Genomic DNA, 16,357 nt, shown 5'->3' with positions numbered 1-16,357 from the left:
TTTCCCATTATCCTTCAACTCATCAATTTGAGTCTTAAGGTCTATTAAGGCTGTTTCCGTGCTATGAAGAGGGCAGAAGCCAGATTACTGTGATCCTAATGGCTGATTAGCTTCCGGGTAGTCCTGAATTTGAAGGTAAGATACTCTATCGATTATTTTAATTAAGAAAGGAACTGTGGTTATTGGTCTGTAGTCAGTCAGGATGGTGGGGTCTAATGTTTGTTTTTTAAGCAATGGGAGGACCCAGGATTCTTTGAGGTTATTGGGCACTGTGTTAGTCTTGAAGGAGGCATTGCTAAGCTTAGAGATGAAAGGGGCTAGGTCTCTAGCTGCATCCTTTGTAATTTGGGCCGGGCAACTGTCTCCCTTGCAATTAGAGGGTTCTAAGGAGAGTATCATTTTCTCTGTTTCAAGGATAGACATTTTCTTGAAACTGAAGGGTGTAGTAGTTCTCTCTGGTGTGGATTGGGGGGGTTTCTGCTCAGATGGGAGCAGTGGGGCCTTCTTATTAGCTATTTTAAGTTGGAGGGATGCAATTTTATTCAACAAAGCATTTTGTATGTCAGTACACCATTGCTTATCTTTGGGGACGTTGTCAGCCGTAGGGATCGGTGATTCCATTTCCCGAAGGATGGTGAATAGTTCCTTAGTGTTAGGCTTAGCCTTTGAGATTCTATCGTTAAATGTGTTATTTTTTGTGTTATTTCTTTTTTGTAGAGGTTGGAATGGTCAGTTAGCTTGGCTTTGTTCTCGTCAGTGGCAGAGTGACGCCATGTGGATTTGAGCTTTCTTTTTTGGAATCTTAATTCTTTAAGTTGGGGTGTGAACCAGGCATTAAGATGAGATTTCTGTCTGCCTTTACGAAGTTTGATAGGTGCAATAATGTCCAGAGCCTTGGTCATGGCATTATTGAAGACCTGCACAAGTAGGTTGGGGTCTGAGTTGCTGGTAAGGTTTTTAATAGAAGGAAGGAGATGAGGGAGTCATTTTCCACTGTGATATCCTTTTTACTTCTGGTTGGGAGTGGAGGTGCCATAGCAATAGTTTTAGGGCTAAGGAGATCTACTGTGGCGGAGAAGGTAATTAGATGGGGGTCAGTCCAGGGTTGCTGGTCAATGTTGGTGATGGCAAGGTTACAGTTCAGATCGGCCACCCAATCTAGGATCCTTCCTCTAATATGGGTGGGGGTAAGAACTTTTTGTGTGAGCCCATAGTCCTTCAGTAGAGCTGCTATTGATTGGGCATGTTTATTATCAGTGTCATTAAAGCCTAGGTTAAAGTCCCCCAGCAATAGGATTTGTGAGTGGTATTTTGTGTTATTGGCTAGAAGGCTAGTTAAGTCCTCCTCAAAGGTTCCCAGTGGACCCGGAGGTCTGTATACCAGATGGATAATTAGCGTACGGTTGTTGGATAGAGGAAGTTTGGCTGTGAGTATCTTTCATGATTGACACAGTGGTGGGGTTGCAAGTCTAATGGGTAGATTAGTTTTAGATATGATAGCTAAACCTCCGCCTCTGGCCTTGGGTCTGTCAACTCTAAGGATCTGGTAGCTATCTGGTATGGATAACATAAGGGCAGGTCCTGCTGCCTCATGATGCCAGGTCTCAGTTATGGCAAGCAGGTCCAGGTTCCCATTGGTTAGGATGTCAGCAATTTCAGTGGCGTGAGCCACCAGTGATCTGGCATTAATGAGCGATCCAGATACGGTTAAGGTACTATTAAGTCTGGTGGGGATGTTTAGTTATGGGTATATTAATCCTCGTGGGAGTTTTCGGAATAGTGGAGGCAAGTGCAGAATTCGGGTTGTTGTGCCAGTTCTCCTGCACTCGCCTAGTAGAGAGTTCATAGCTTTGGGTGATATTTCGTATGGGACGGCTATTTTTGTTATTAGTTTTCGGTTCGTAGAGACGGGGCAGTCTCATGTTTCTGTCCTTATGTGGGTAAGTTGAAATAGTGGCGAAGGCCATTATAGCGAAGAGGCCGAATAAGAGTAAGATTGATTGGTTTCTCTGAGTTTTGTTCCTATTCATAGAGTTGGCTGGGTGAAGTTATCACAAGGTAGGCTGCTCAGTGATGTCACAGAATGGGCTATTTCCAATTATCTCAGAGTAGACTCATTTCAGTAGTTATGGAATAGGCACATTTTGATTTTGGTTGCAGCAACAGCAGGTCTTTGTGTGTATTCTTGCCTGGCTCAGTGCACAAAGCTCAGAGAACAAATCACTCCTCCAAGGACTGCAGTTTCATCCATGCAGATTAAAGTCAAGATGTGTTTTGTCAACTGCCCTTTGCACTGTCCTCTGTTCTAAACCGGTCCATACATGATATGCATAGAAAGTTAAAAGGTGTTGGATTTACAAGATGGATTTCAATGCATAGAAATACCTGGTAAAACACTTTTCTGGAGGCATACCACTCTTGGTCTCCCTGGAACAATTAACTAGGTTCTTCAGATTTTGTATATCAGACAAGTTTCAAAGAAGGATGCAAAAAGATAATTCTTCTTCCTGACATCACAGAACATTTTTATGTGCTGCTATTGGAACTATATTACTGGAGCCAGTTGCAGAGGGAGTTGCAGTCTCTGCAGTCGCTGCCAGGACCAACAGGCTAACAGGCCAAAAGATGGCGTTGCATCATGGATCTTCTAGCCTAGCCCGCACTTTAACATCGGAAGGAAATGGGGAGAAAAGATCACTTTGAAGCTCTCGTCCCATCTCAAGGGCTGGTGGTGCCACCCATGACCACCCCCAGCCTCGGCTGTTATCATCGCCAACTACAGCTCTGGAATTGCTGAAGACCCAAACAACAGATGACATAAGCCCCTTCATGCGGCTTTTGACCTCATGTGCAGCAATTAAGTCAAGCAAGCCGAAACCCACTGAAGGCAACCATTCACTGAAAGCCTCACGGAAAGAACACCTGAGACCAGGCGCCAACCCATCGGGAGTCTTGCCAGGCATTGCGGCTACTGAGCCCTCATGGTCGGACCCATGCCTTGATTCTACAAATGCACCAGAGTCTTCAACGCCGCGTACGGCCATCATGCCGCCTGCCTCTGAGCCAATTTCCTGATCGTTGCCAGCCAGAGGGCTGACGAGGCCGGGTCTTGCTGAGGAGGAGGCTGCGGGGGCCCAAGCGCATCAAAAGGGCTACCATGCCCAGCAAGGCGCCCAAACACAGAACATCACGAAGCCGTTTACCCTGGACGTGTGAGCTCCGGACCCCTCTCCTCCCATCGGGAGTGGGGGGGCCACGCAACGCCGGGCCTGGGGAAGGCAGGGGCGCAGGACCAGCAGGACAGGCCACGGGGGAGACACCCCTGATCCCAGCTCCAGACATGGAGGAGGCTGTCCACGTGGGACTAGGCAGCACAATGGCAAAGATTCATACCACTCCGGACGCTGACGGTCAGCGCCTTCTACTGGCGGGAGGCATTCCGGATGTGCGTACAGGAAGAGAAACTGGCTGAGAGGCCACAACGTTGAAGTCCCTGGAGGCCCAAGGACCCAGGGGGGAAAAACCCCAAACAGCCTCAAGGGCAGAAACAGATGACTCACCAGGGAATTGCCCAACAGTACTTCTGAAAATCCAGACAAAAAAAAAAAACAAATTAAACATAAAACGAACTACCATTAACAGACAACTAACAATAAAAAACAAGAAAACAATGCAAAAACAAGACCCCTTGAATCCAGCAGAGGGGAAAACACGATCTCTCCCCCTCCGAGGGGTGTGAATGTAAAGGGGGCGCAAAAAACACAAGTAAACAAAAAAAAAGCAACAACAAATAATGAAACCCACCAAAGGCCAAATTCAAGAAAGCTGCCCTTAAAAATAGGGCATTACAACTCACTGAAGGACTTTTTTAAAAGCCAAGGCAAATGAAAATACGACATCTTAGAACTGTCCAATGCAGAAATCTTGGAAGCTATCCAAGAAGCGTCCCCGCCACCCAAATCATGCAAAATTCTGGTGAGCCCAGAAACCACCATTGAGATCACCTCAAGCCCTGAGCGCATCATTATTCCAATGCAACCACCACACGTCTCAATCTCAGAAGAGGCTACTGACCAAACACCTGAAGAAACTTCAAAAGAAGGGACCAACAAGGCAAACCAGCCATGTTTACCAGTGGAGAAGCCAATCTCACCAACAAGCCACCTAGCGAGGGTAAAAGTGTCAAAGAAAATAAGCTCTCGACCAATGTTGAAAATCAGGAACCGACATCCGCAATCCTCCCTCGGTCGCCAACGAGGGCGCTTCAGCACGCTCCTCCGCAACTCATCCCAACAACAACCACTCTCAATAGGTCAGGGAGTAAATGTGGAGCCCACGAATTGAGCCACCCAGAGGGCCCGACTATCAGGGACCCCAAATTGCACACTCCATCCCGACCACAAAGAAGGCCACAGGGGGAAAGATCAAACAGAGAGGAAAATCCATACTCAGCAGATAACAACCATCAACACATCCACTGCAGAACAGGACAAAGCAGAAACCATAGATTTTCCTCGCCACCCTTACGCCGGAAGTCCTATGACCAGTTCTTAAATTCCCCTACAAGGCCAGTAAGCAGAAACAAACTATCCAACACAGCCCAAAAAGACACTCCATCGAAAAAAATGGATATGCTTACCATCATGTCAGCTATCACGTGAGCCTTGGCACCATTCTGTAAACTGTACGAATCAAATGATTTGATGAAAGACCACACAACAGTTTCGGCAATGATCCACACAAAATTAATATTCTTGGAGGGCTACGTGATGGTAATGGAAAAACGAACAGAGGCCAATAACAACGAGACGAACAAGGAGTCTCAGAAATCTCTCCCTCAGGAAGTAACGGGGCACGCCTCGAAGCACACCGAAAGAAAACCCTCAGCCTCAAACGCTGCAACACAGACTTTCTCAGGCCTGGTCACCAAGGACCCGATCAACCAAACTAAAGACTCCAAAACGCAAACCCAAGGGGCCTTCAGCATCTTCAACACCAACACCAGAAGTGGCGCCACTTCGACACTGCCTCAGTCCAAATCCTTCAACTTCAAATTAAACCTGGCAGAGTCGGCCCCTTTAATTATTGAGGAACCACATAGAAAGAAGAAGACTGTTCCAGCCATAAAAGTGGAGTCTTCAATATCCAACTCTAACCCCAAAAAAAACAACCAAATACTCCTCAAACTTCCACAGTCATCAACAAGCAAAAGTCATTCACTAAAAAAGTCAGAGGAAATTTGCATTTTGGGGATAAGTCCAAACCGAGCCTCAACAGAAGAGCCTGCTTCGGGACGAGGACCAAAACATCCCTGTCCCACAAGTCCCCCACCAAAACAGCCAACCAGGTCACCTACCACAGTTGAAAAATTCCTGTCTGACAAAGTACTGATGAATCTTTCGGTATATGAAGATCAGGAGGATGTTTTTCGAAAAGAAAACCAGGATAGACAACCAATTCACATCAAGGGCTGGCGGCAAGCAGGCAAGCCCCTATCCTCACCGACGTATTCGCAAAAGTTCCACAAACAACCGGCCGATAAAAGGCCCGAAATTGGACCGGGAGGGGCGTGAAATACACCACCATGATTCACCGCCAGTCCCTCACCATCAAAGACCGGAGAAGTATTCCAACAGGCACCACTATAGACTAACCGAACGTCCTAGGAAAAACTACCAATATGACTATCATTCTTCCCAGCACAAAAGCAACCATAAGCAAATTCGCCAATACTCTAAAACCTCGGAACGGTGCAATCGGCCAAGAAGGAGTGCCGACTGTGAACAGACAAGGAAGGCACCGTCCAGCAAAGCTCCTCCTACCACAATTCTGAATTTAGAACAAACGAGCAACAACCAAGAGGACGTAATCCTAAACAGAAGAACGGTTCTGATAATTTTCAGACAGCTCCGGTGCCTACATCACCTATCATCAGAGGATCTAATCCTTGTGGAACCGTACCACACAGGTGCCAAAGCGAAATGCTATCTACACATAAGGTCGAAGAACTATAAACTTCAACTGAAAGAAGCCCAAGAATCACTAAGGTCTAAGGCTAACAGACCTCACTAACCACAGGCACCCAGAAACAGTCAAAACGCTTCATTCCTGCACCACAGAGAAAAAATTGCACTTTTCTTTCAAGAATGGAAACGCTTTACAAGGACAACAGGCTGAATCCCGAGAAAGAAGTGCCAGGGAGACGGAAAGATCCACAAACAGATAGGTCAGTTCTGCAAAATGTATCCACAACCAGAAAGACCAATGAGCCCAGACCGGCAAGGGATGCACCTCATCACTCCCCAAGCACACTGAAAAACACTTCGAGGCAGCCATGGTCCTTTGAACAAGAACCTACCCACTGTGCGGACTCAAGCAGGACCAAAGGATTGAATAAACTAAAATTGCCAGCACCGTCAAAACCGCTTTAGTCCTGGCTGCCAAAGTCTCTAGTCTCAACACTGAAAAAATAGAAACCGACGGCTCTTGGAGATGGGGCTCTTGAGATTACATCTCCAACAAATCAAAACCATAGGAAAAGAACTATACAAATCGTTTCCTGGACACATGTGGATACAAGCACCTCACGATCAAAGGTGGCCCTGACCTGGGCCAGTTTGAAATATTAGCACTACAGGAGCTATGGTTAACAGAAAAACCGGTCCTCGAGGGATTCAAGATAGCTTTTGCACCAGCAACAAAAAACAGGCTGGGACACCCATCGTCAGGACTCCTATTTGCAACCAGAGTGGACAGCAGAATCAACATAATGGAGACACTCACACTCTCAATCCACTATTTAACTATCAGAACGATTTGGGCAAATTATGACCAGCTCTTAGGGAAAAAAACAACCACCGAGATTGCCATTATAAACATATACTGGAATCTACAAGCAATCTCTCACAAAAAGTTCCTGAGTATGTTGCAAAAAGAAACAACAATATCTACACCGAAAAGCACATTGCACACGTCATCAATTGCGGAGACCTGAACGTGAAACAGAAAAACTCCTCCCAAAAACAGGTACTAAGACCAAAAACCGCAGCAGAAACAAGAGGCGAGCTCTGGAATGACTTGATGTCTTCATGAGGATTCCACAACTTGGACCTGTCACTACCACTTTCAGGAAGATTCCCTACCTGGGAGAGAGGCTCCTTAAAAGGTACCATAGACTATATCTTTGTCTCCGACGCAATGTTGGAACTAATAAAGAATCCAAAGTCATCGCACCGAAGAAAGCGACCACAACCTCTTAAGAGCGACATGGATCTCGACTGCAGAAATCAATCTAAAAATGAACACAGGAATAGAGTCCAACATACACAGTAATCGCTTAAAAATGTTGGCGGCCAGAGTGGAAGAACTGACGAGGAGCTACAAAACCAAACTGCTCCCCTCTGAACATCACCAAGCAGATATCAACTACCAACCGCTGCTGAGCCCCTACAAAGTACCATCATGCAGTGGGACTGGTTCAGGGAAATCTGGCATCCACCAATACAACAAACTAGTCATCACCAACCGTGCAATCCTAAGACAACTAAAGTGCAAAGCCAAAAAATCCAGGTCACCTGTTCTATTGCCTCAAGCAGCAGCGGAAGCAAAGAAGTACAAAGCTTGACTTAAACATCACTGAGTCACTCTCTATCAAAAAGGCTCTGAGGAGATAGTAAAAAAAGAGCCGGCAAAAACACGAGAGAATTCTGGGCGCTCCCAAAACCTAAAGCGGAACAGAACGCTAATGAGCCATCCAATTGTGTCAGTGAAGAAAAATGGAATCTCCACTTTGAAGCCCTTTTCTGGCAGCCAACGACACCAGCAACCTCAGAACAAAGTTACCACGACTGCTCCTGGGTTGACGTGTCCGATCAAGAAGACATTGAGTCAACTATCAGTAAACTCAAAGCCTCGCGCGTTCCCGGCCCAGACAGAGTCACTAACATTGACCTCAAAAACTTTCCAACTTTATGGACCCCATTTATCAGCCTGGTTTTCAGCAAGTGCTCATCAACACAATCTATTCCAAGATCTTGGACGTCCTCCAATGCGGTCCCAATTTACAAAAAAGGAGATAAATCTGATCCTCGCAACTATCATCCAATCGCTCTCCTCTACACAATCAACAACATTTTCAGTATGCTCCTTCTAAAGCGGTTCCAGACCTGGGCAACGGAGGCGGCTTGCAATGACCCCTTCCAAGCGGGCTTCAAAAAGAACTCATCCACCACAATCAACATCATGCTTTTAAGCATAGCCAAGAGCAAAACTTTAGAGGCTTCAACCAGACTCTTTGTGGCCTTCATAGACTTAACCCAAGCCCTTTACCGCGTTGACAGGGACCTTTTATGGTCAAAAGTCCACTTCTTGAACTGCCCGCAAAACATTTTGCCTCCTATCAAGGCATTACACACAGGTACATCCATGCGAGTGAAACTGAACAGTAAAGGTTTTTTGTCTGGGGAAATTCCAACACGTAGAGCAGTCAAACAAGGCTGCCCTTTGGCCCCCGCACTTTTTATGGCCTTCATGGGAGACTTCAAAGACACCTGCTATACGGTCAGAGCCTTCCCCCCAAAAATAGGGACCGTGCCCATGCCATGCCTAGCATACGGCGACGACATCATACTAATTGATCAAACGCAGATCGGCCTTCAGCGACAATTAAACAACTTGTCTGACTATATCAACCAATCAAACTTGGAGGTAAACAAGAACAAAACCAAAATCTTAATCTTGGAAAAGGCAACAAAAAGATCAAACATCTTCAAATGGGCGCTGGAAAATGTTCACATTGAATCAGTACCCAAGTCCATATTTCTGGGGGTCATCATGACAGTTCATAGTTGGAAACCAGTATGCAAAACCATCTTTGGGCGAAAGTGAGAGCACTGTCAACACAAGCCAAAATTCTGGAGAAAAAAGGTGGACGATTTCTCTGATACCAACGATCAAATTCTACAAGTCGAAAGTTGTCCCTGCACTAACATATGGGGGTGAAGCAATGCCGATGATCCCGGACAACTTTTGGCAAAAGATAGAGGGCCACTTTTGGAAGACAGTGTTAAATCTACCAAAATCCACTGCAATTTCTGCAACAAGGAGGGAGTTGGGACTGGTCTCTCTCAAAGCGACACTAGAGCTCAACAGCATCGCCTTGTACAGAAAAACAATCATTCCACAACGCCACCCGCTATACCAACTGATCAATGCAGAAATCGCCCCAGGAAACTACAAAATGCTTGCGAACTGGGCAGCAAAGATAAAGAAACAGCTCGACCAAATAGCATGCGCAGAAGCAGAACTAATCTTCAACCCTTGCAAAATCAAAAGGAAACTGGCCGACTCAGACTGGATTTCAACTTTGGAAAAGGCAAACGAGAACAAACTCCTCGCCCACCTTCCAGCACAAACAATGAAACTGAACGAAATCACCCAATTTCTAAGGGGATTCCCGAGTAGACCGCTCCGTCAACTCTTCTTAAGAGCACGTTTGAATCTATTACACAGCAACGAGATACTCCAAATCAGAGGCCAATCAGAATCAAAAGCCTGCAGATTGTGCAAAATATCGGACCAAACTGAAAACGTGTGACACCTGCTAACCAGCTACCAGTCACTGGCCAGCATACGATCATCATACCTATGACCGTTGCTAGAACCATTCACCGACACCGAAGAAGAGCAGTGGTGGCCGCGCTTAATTGGCGGAGCCAGAACACCCTGAACAATCGCAACGGCAAAGATCCTTCAAGCCGCCCTCGCAGAATGCAGCAAACAGTCTAGTGAAGGATGATTGGCCTATGTAGACCACTGCATCAAACAATCTCTCTTGGACTACGAGCGTCACCAAGAAAGACTCTTGTAAAATCTATTTATTTAGATACACACAAGTAAAAAAAAAAAGAATAGGCAAATTTCAATAGACACAGACAAGTCTATTTTCACTTTTCATAGAATATGTTTTTTCTCCCCCAATAGACACAGAAGCGGCTAATTTCACTTTTCACTGAACAGGCTTTTTTCAATAGGTACAGAATAGTCTAATTTCCCTTTTCACAGAACAGGCTTTTTTCAATAGGCTGAAGCATGATAACTTTCAGCGCAAATAGATAGGCTATGCAAGCTTAACCAATAGAACGTATATAATAGCGTACTGGAGTGTGAGACCAGCAAGGGCTAGTACTTAGGCATTAATCAATTCTGACAATTAAATTATGCCTGGTGACATGCAGCAGTATCACTAGTGTATTTACTAGAGCATTTAAAGTGCATGCCACATAATACTATGGTAAACTGATGCGGTGGGCTTGGAAGTAGCGTCTGATGGGCGATCTAGGCATGAGGAACCTCACATTCAAGGATTAAGGTAATTTCCTATGGCATGGTAAACGTAAGTGGCATCATTGCGAGTTAGCCTGTATGGTGCTCAGGCGTAGCGAGCAGCAGTCATGCATTACGAGCACACTTGTGCGTTTCAGTATATGAAATAGGGTATCAATATTGCATACAGCATTTATATAGCCAGTAAGGTAGGAGTTGGTAATATGCATGCCGGGTAACCTATAAAGCAAGATGAAAGGGCACAAGCAGGAGGTTAAGCAATAGGGTATGTATAGATAATATACTTAGTTGTACTCACTCGTACATATTCAAAACAGCCTCAGACAGGCGTAGACAGGGGGGCCTTGTTCAGCAGGGCCTTTGTCCTAAGGGCACCGGCTTCCGCCTCCGGTGGAGCCCTATAGGCTAAAAGGCCTCTGGTCATCAGGTTGCTAGGCAACCAAAATAAACATATTACGGCTGCTTGTAGTTGCGGCGGCCATCTTAATTCAGCCTGTGATGAACACACTCGAACCACGTAGTGCAGACTCCACGTGGCGCGTCTATCAAGGTGGGTGCAACGGCAATGAGGGGGCTACATGGCAGAGTGGCTGGCGATGTATTTATGCAGGGATCAACTGGTCGTTGGTCGTGGTCGCGGGTGGCTGGTCATGGGCAGTGCTCCTCCTGCAGCGAAGTCAGGTACAGTGGCAGACGGCGGCAGACTGCTCCTGCAGCTGCAATGGGGACATTGTGCTCCTACCCTCGCAGATACCTATCTACCGGGTTTAAGGGAACTTGCCAGTATCCTTTCCTTAAGTAGGAGGTGGTGATGAATTCGGCATTCCTGAGGCGCTCAATCAACTCAGAGATTTTTGGCATAGGATAGTTATCAAAAGCTGAGATGGAATTCAGTCTTCAAAATTCTTTGCAGAATCTCCATGAGCCGACTGGATTGCCACTAGAATAATCAGGGAAGACCATGGACTTTCCAATGGTCTTACCCCCACTTTTAGCATTGTCTCTACCTCCTCGGTGAAGATTTGTCTACTAATCACGGCGATCCAATAGGGTTCCAGTTTGACCAATTGCCGAGGGGGAGTTCCAAAAGAATGGAAGAACTCTTCCAAGTTCTCCAAAAAGGCGTCAGGGAATTGTACTAATAGGTCGTGAGGTCAGTCTATTGCTTCATTCTAAGGTTATCAGGGTTTTAGTGGTGGGGCTTTTCTTCCTCTAGCATGAGCTTAGCCATGGTTATTGTGTTTTGCTGTACTGGATTGGCTCTCCAGCTTTTTAACAGAGTATTGTTGTGCGCTTTGAGACCTTTGGTTCATCTGGTGTGTTATAAGAATTGAAGTAAAATAGTACCTGGCAACGCCAATCCACGGGATACACTTGTTGTGGATTGGCTCGTTTCCAAGCCATACCACAGTGTAATTCAGTGGATGCACTTACGTGAATTGTGCGCCGGGTGTTGTCTTTTTTTTTCTCCAGTCGACCGTGGACATGGAGAAGGGACCACAAGTAGTCCCTTCTCCCTTTTCCAAGTTGGCCATTTTTTGTGTTTTCTTTTTTTTTTATTTAAGTGAATGGCCACCATAGAAAGGATGAAGGGACTATGCATACTCCCTTCTACCCTTCCATGGGGGCCATTTTCTTTGTTTACTATGGCCGCAACGGAAATAGAAAACGGACTATGTTTTCTGTCCATGGTGGCCATTTTTTTAGTAACTTTATTTCACTTTTTTTCCGGCTGCAAAACGAAACATGCCTCATAGTCAGGAAAAAAACATTAGTAACACGGTCTAACAGGCCGGGGTACTAATGGCAATAAACCCCTTGCAATGGGCTATTACTGCCCACGGTATTGCCCCTGGGGCCTTCGTTAAGGCACTCGCTACGCTCAGCCTGCAACTATGGGCTCCAGGGCATTACCTTGGGCGGTAATGCCCATCCATCTCGGGGCTAATTGCCTGTAAGGATATTTGGCGTGTTACAGCACAGAGTACAGCACTACTGCACAGGTAGCAAACAGCACAGAGTACAGCACTACTGCACAGGTAGCAATTTTTTTTTTTGCAGCACCACCACAAGGGTGCGGTGCATTGCTATATGTGTTACCAGATTAACAAGGAAAGACAGGCCATTCAGTCAAAAACGATTTTAACATATAAGATGCAAATCTATTTTTACAGTTAAAAGCACACGTGCACATTCAAAAATCCACACTATTTTTCACCTGAAATGCCTATGGTGCAAGAGACACATTTGAAAATAATAACTAACATTACTTATAACTAACCTGACTAATGAAACTAAAGTTAACATAATCCACTAATAAAAATGTGTCTCCACTGCAGAATTAGGCCTATTCTGAAAGTGAACTTTTAAACGCACATCCATTTTTTTTTTTTCTCTGCTGCCCTGTCCACATAAATTCAGGAAGCAAAAGGGCTCGAAAGAACAGGAAATCAGTTGGTTACAAAGTATTACTATAAAAATGAGCCATTGTGTAGAGAAGGAGGAGATGGCATGATTAATTCTGATTGGAGCAGCGTCATAGCAAGTATCATGCTAGAGGGAGTGATCAGAGTTTTGCTGGGGGGAGTTTGAGGAGAGAGAAGGGCAGTCAAGATTTGGCAGAGCTGGGAGAAGGACCTTTTTCCTGGCTGAGACATTCCTATCTGCAAAAGCTGAGAATTCCAGATAATAACCCCGGTTTGAGAACGGCAGGCGTTCGTTTTCACTGGGGTTAATCTTCAAGGGAGCCACACTCAGAAAGAGAACAGCTGAAGAAAACTCTGAACAGATAAGGTAATTACATAAGTGTGGGAGCTGAGTGTGTACGAGAATGTTCAGTCAGAGTAGGAAAGGAGATTCCGGTGCCTTAATCACACGTTAATGTTGCAAATTGTGTTCTGTTCTCCGCCATTTTTTTTTTCAGTGTATCACAGACAATGCTGTTAATGTGCTGTTTTATTTATTTCTGTAAAGAGTGAGATCGTGTTTAAATGCAACTTTTATAATACAGAAAAATATTTGAAAGCAGACGGGTGGTGTATTTTATATTTACCAATACAGTGCTGAGGATGAGGGGAGATTTTTAAACAATGCACTTGTCATTTTAAGACAGATGTGTGCATTATCATATTCAGTATGGACAGTTGAGAGTGATTGTTTGTAGCATAGCTCGTTGGAGGTACATGAGCCAACGGGAAGAGGGACTCTCTGAACATAGTTCCCTACCATATATAAGGTAGTGGAAATTACCACAAAATTACCACATATAGCTCTCTGTCGTAAATAAGTCAGTGAGATCGCCCATGGTGGCACACTAACACTAACACTAACACTGAAAATGTGGTATTCCTAAAATGTAGGTCTGAGGTCTCTCTAGTGATTACACGAAAAATCTAAGCAAAGATAAGGGATTCTGGACATTGGGGCCACAAATAAAACAAGGGAATTATGCTCACCAAAATACCACCAACCACGCATACCAACCACGCATACCAAATATGCATGTCTGGGTGCTGAAATAATGCATGTCCACTGTATTATTGTTGCACATGGCCAAATCTGAATACAAGGAGTGATTATTGCTAAGTTATTTTTCGGCGGTAATAAAATACCGTCAGGCCCCAAAACTCCACAAAATACCCTACATATTTATGGTGCGTTGCAGGCCGGGAAAGTGATCATAGAGTACCTACTGGGCGTGGCAAGCGTGTCTCACACTGCCATTTGCACATTAAAGGGAACCCATTTTATAATAGCAGTGTGCCACTAAAAACGAATTTCAGAATGTCACAAAGGGAAACCACATTCTCAGATCTAGTGCAATATTTAGAGGCAAGGTTGTTTGCACATGGGAATTGGTCGTCAAATAGCACGTTAGAATGGAGTAACCGCATTCAGGGTGAGGTGCAGAAAGAAAAACTAGACAATATTTTTGCAGAAGGCAGCATAATTCAGGTCTGCCTTACAAGATTATTGAATGCAGCCGATAAAAGTGCAGAGAAAGACTGTTTAATACGGCTATGCGGCAAAATATGGTTTATTTTAAACAAGTCCCTGCAAATGCAAGAGAATGATACTCAGCTAATTAACAGGTTAAAGACTGCATTAGATGGGGCAAGTAAAAATCAGGAAATGTTGAGAGCAGAATTGGATGTATGCCAAAAAGACATGCAATTAAAATGCAGAGACTTTGATACTCAGTTATCCAAAAGCAAGAAACAATTTGAAGATAGTGAGCAAGAATTGGCACACTTAAAAGCCTTAGTGGATCACATTAGGCAGGATAAAGATGAGGTTGTTTCAGAAATGCAGATTTTACAAAAAGAACATTGTGAAAAAGAAGGTGATCTCCAGAGTGCAGAACAAGAAATGATTAAAATGATTCAAGAAAGAGACAAGAGAAATAAAGAGTTCAATGAATGCCAAATGCAAATGTGCGACATGCAGGAGGTGATTAATAAAATGAATGGTGAAAACAACTATTTGCAAGATGAAGCCAACAGACTCCTTAAAAAGTGTAAGGACTTAGAACAGCAAATGTGCATTCCCAGGTCCCAGGAGAGGCGGCAGGGTACCACATTCAATGGAGTGGAGGTGAATTCTAGCTCTGCCCAAAGAGCTAGTGCTCCAGTGACTGGGCCGGTGACTGAACTTGGTTGCAGCGCCTTTGGGGGATTTGATACTCCCATTGGGGGCAGCCACCAATCTCATACACCTGAAAACAGGATTGAATCACAAAATAATGCAATTCCATGCATTGCAACAAGTAGCCCCATAAAAATAATGAAGTCCATTAAAGCCCTGATCAAACCATTTAAAAAGGGAGGTGAATGCTGCATTGAGGATCACTTAGAAGCGGTGCATGACATTTTTAAAGCACTCCAGATACCTAAGGAACAGTACAGACAATATTTTCATTTAACTTTAGATGCCCCGACGGCCAGCATCATAAGGGGATTAAATGAACAGCAGAATATGACATGGCTGGAGTTTGAAAAAGAAATTAGGCGTCATTTTTCTCCTTTTCAGTCATTGCAGGAGGCAAAGAAAGTCGCGTACACAATTACTGCTGGACCTAATATATCCCCTCGCCAATTTTTACAAGACTTAAAAAGAGCATTTTCTCGCTTTGATGTATCTTTTGACTCAAATTCCAATGAGTTTAAAACTGCATACTTCTATGGGCTACAAAAAGACATCCTATTACAGTTAGTCCGTGAATTTGACCGTGACAAGTCCCTTGAATGGATTGTACATCAAAGCACAAAACTATATGAGGTACTCTATTGTCAGGGTAGAGAAAGTGATAAAATGAAAGATACTAGACCTAAATCTAAAGAACCCTCAGCCACAGTAATGGAAATCAGGTCAGCCAAAATGTCCCTTGAGTCTGCTCAAAGCCAAGGTAAAAATAATGTGACACCTGAACAAAGGGGTAATCAACAAAGATCGCCATTTCCTGTACCAATGTTCCAATCACATGATCCTAGTAATAGAGAGAGCTACATCAGCCCTAGGTATTTAGGGGACAGACCCCGGGTAGGATACCGGCCTGATATGGCAGGTATGAACAATAACCAGAGACAAAATCAAGATCAAAGAAATGATGGTCCCTACCAGTCATTGGGGACACAGAGCAGATTTGATCCCAGCACCATGATATATGGTAATCAGGATAGGCCCCGATATGTGGATCGATTTACTGATAATGGAAATCAACCTAGGGGCCAGTACCCACAATCTGAGAGACAGGACATGAGGCAAAACGTGAACTACAGTCCACGCCAGTACAATGATTCCCCACCAGGGGACTATAATCAAAGGATGGGTGCAACCCGCTCCCCTCTACAAATGAATCAAGAGTTCAGAAACCATCCCAACCGACATCAATCACCTGAGAGGTATCAGAATAGATCCAATCAGGGGGAAAACAACCAATATCGACCTAGGCCACAGAAAGAGGATCCTAGAGAGATGGAAAGGTTCCAGTGCCTTGAGGCCCAAGTGAAAATGT

Source organism: Ambystoma mexicanum, chromosome 10 (assembly GCF_040938575.1).
Source record: "Ambystoma mexicanum isolate Mex_15411 chromosome 10, UKY_AmexF1_1, whole genome shotgun sequence".
Taxonomy (NCBI): Eukaryota; Metazoa; Chordata; class Amphibia; order Caudata; family Ambystomatidae; genus Ambystoma; species Ambystoma mexicanum.
The sequence above is the reverse complement of the archived record's forward strand: the minus strand, read 5'-3'. Positions refer to the sequence as shown.